Here is a 3528-nt window from a genome sequence, read left to right as displayed (position 1 = left end):
CCTTGACATTACAGTGTAATGTAGTGTTGTTGATTATCTAAATGTTAATCAGTCAAAACATGTCTTATCTTGAAAAGCATCAGACTTATGACCCTAAGTCATTTGTTAAAAATGTAATGTTTATTGTTAATCTAAATAAAAAAAAAAAAAAAAAATGTTGAACCTGGGTATCTAATGATACTACAGTGACAAAGAAACAGTGACTAATGGATTTCAGTTGGGTGTTAACTAAATAAATGAGATCAGTGAGATGATTGGCTGGTTTTATTTCTGTTACTTTCTGTTGTAAATGCTGCCACACCAGGTCAGATACTGTTGTAAGTCCTTATGTAGGTCTAGTTATTAATGAGATTAAGTTAATAACTCAACAGCACTTTAATGTGGTTTCTGTACAAGTTCAAGAACCATTCTTATGCGTTCACCTTTATTTTAGGCACAATTTTTTTAACGCATATCCTCCAATTGCCTCTCCGTGAGATCCACCCTACGATCACAGGCAATATATAACATGCATGGAAAATATCAAATGAAATAGTTAGAAATAAGGTCAGGAGGTCAGGTTGGATAGATTTTTGACAAAGAAGAATGCAACAATTAAGGATAAGGAACAGATCGCAAATTCATTGAATGACTTCTTTGTAAAGGTTGGTCCCAATTTAGCTTTAGAAATTGTAAAGACTGGTAGCAAAAGTAATGAAGAAAGAAAATCAAGTGAGGCAAAAAAGCAATCTATGTTCATAAGGGGAACAGATGAAAAATAAATTATTGATATAGTTAAATCATTTAAAAGTAAGAAGTCAACCGACTGGAATGACATGGATATGTCTTTGGTCAAACACATTATTGAGTGTATTGGGAAGCCACTGGTATACATTTGCAATTTGTCTCTTCCAAAATAGATTTCCTAGTCAAATGAAAATTGCTAAATTTATACCCATACATAAGGTTGGAGACAGACATCAATTTCAAATTATAGGCCCATTTATTTGCTATCACCGTTTTCCAAAATTGGAAAATGTATTTTATACAAGATTAAATTACTTTTTTTTTTTGGGGGGGGGGGGGGGGGGTATTTTTGGATCTTAAACAATCATTTGATACTGTTGGCCTTTGATTGTACAAATTGCAAAGATATGGCATTAGGGGGGTAGCTCACTCTTGGTTAAGTAGCTATTTGGAGAAAAGACAACAATATGTTTAAAATGTGTATGAATTTGGGCTCGACCTAAAAATCAAATGATTACAGAAAACAATTTGCTCAACAAAATACTTTCGCTCCATTTATTTTAGCCAAATTACTCATCAGTTTTCTATAATCTGACCTTGTGTGTCACCATCTCCATTGTAATGTAATAGAAAAGTACAACACCCTGACAGCATTTGTTTGATTTCAAAATGCATTACACAAACCTGTGTATACTGCACTCATTACCCAAACTAGTGACTATAGTATAAAACCAAAAAACACGCTGTAACACAAATAGGCTTTATTTACAACTTTTACAGTTAAGACATCATTCAAAAAAACACTACAATCAGCATTTGAACAGAGAAGAGAGCCTTTATATTTGCCCTTTATGTGGAGCCACTATGACCACTTCCCTCCAGGACTCACACTAACCAATCACTCTGACCAGCAGTGACACAGGGACTCTAGCAGGCGCTGTACTGTTCTGTCCCTGGAGGAAAAAAATATTATTTATGGCAATAATAAACCCATACACAACACGACAGTGTGCACACTGTGTCAATCTGTTTAGGACAGGGCCATGTGAAAAATAAACTTTTGAATAATGAATAGAATGAATAAAATACCTGCAGAGCCCGTGAAGTTACATACACAAAAATGTCCAGACAGTTTCCAGTTCCCATTAGAAACAATGCACTAAACGGTGTCAGTACACTTACATCTCGTCTCCTCTGTGCAGATTATAACAGACAGAAAATAATCTGTAACCCTCTAAACACTACTCAAAATTGAATGTCTGAAGAATGTTTGCCTGAACACTAGATGGCCACTAGTATCCATTATAATAACAAAGTTAATATATATGTATTTGGGGTGTTATTCACACATTTTATGTCTGCAGAGACGAATAAACTTGAATGTTTCTATGGACTGCAACCAGAGTTTGTAACATTGCATTAAACTGCCCCCAGTGCACACTAGAAACTGTGGGATTTCCTTCTGCGTGTCATTTCAGGAGCTCTGTAGATACAGTAGCTTATCAGAACTGTCCTTCAAGTGAAAAGATTCACTGGAAATAACAGTAACTCACATAAACAAAGCGATGCAAAGAAATATAATTTTGTCAGTGTGCCTTTGAAAACGTGTTGGCATGCATCCATTTGCTTAAATCAGGTCATGTCAGCTGTAAACAATTAAAAGATATGTAATGTGTACATAGAGAAACAAAAAAAAACCTAGAAAAGATCATAATGTCCATTTTCATGAACAATACATTCAGTACAATGGGACCTCATTCAAGTTCACCTAGAATAAAACTCACGACAATGAAGAACAGAGTGTTGTTTGGTATAACCAAAATACTTCCAAAGCATTTATGACACGAGCAGAGCCTCTAACCTAATCAGCAACTTGCATGAACACATCAATTTAAAGCTGTTGCAAAAAAACCACAAACACAATAAATAAATCGTCAGTCAGTGCAGGATGTAAAGTAGTAAAGTGGAATCTCTCCAACAGATTCCCAGAGCTTGTGCGTTTTGTTTGTAACTGATGTTTCTGACCAATCAGCTGGTAAGAAGACGAATCACTCCTTATTACTATCCATATTCAGCCAACAAACTGAGTGTGTTGCCCTGTAACAGCTAGCTATGCCAGCTAAAGGCTCAAACATTAACCGTGTCCCAGTTCCATATACTGACTACTAATCCTGCATTGATTTGAGTCAACCTGCTGTGCCTGAGAACACCTGTTTCACAGATAAGCCTGGGGATTCTTGATATTTTCCTATACAAGAAGAAAATATACAATAGTGCCAGCTTTATGTGCTAAACTGAGTGCAGGCCGCTGATTGTATTGCTTCCTGTTGGTATAAAACTTAAGTATGTTGAGTTCTGTAAAAACAGCATACTCTAAAAGATTGTTTACTATTAGTATCTAGTGTGGAACTGGGACAAAACAATTGTGAAGCAGGAATTTCTCACTTGACGTTTCCTACTCTGGACAGTGACGACACTCACGTCTGTGTAAGCAGCGTTCCATATGCTGACCTTCTTCTCATATTATATCTGGTGTTTATAATCTGCATCTCAAAACAGCTGGGACGTTTGAGGGCAGTCTTTGGCACTATAGACTCGGTACTCGCAGGACTCTACTGACCTCAGCACTGGTAAGCACAACCAGAACTCAACTGTTTGTGACACAGACTTCAGGGAATTCTGTCTGTAGAGAAGTAAAACTCCCCTTCCTTTCTCAAGCAAGGGTACAATGCTCTGTTAAAAATAAAAGTCGTATACAGCATGTCCCTTGTTAGAGATTGTCACCCCCTGATCCATGGCAGT

The sequence above is a fragment of the Echiichthys vipera genome (genome assembly GCF_963691815.1).
Source record: "Echiichthys vipera genome assembly, chromosome: 17".
Classification (NCBI taxonomy): domain Eukaryota; kingdom Metazoa; phylum Chordata; class Actinopteri; order Perciformes; family Trachinidae; genus Echiichthys; species Echiichthys vipera.
The sequence above is the reverse complement of the archived record's forward strand: the minus strand, read 5'-3'. Positions refer to the sequence as shown.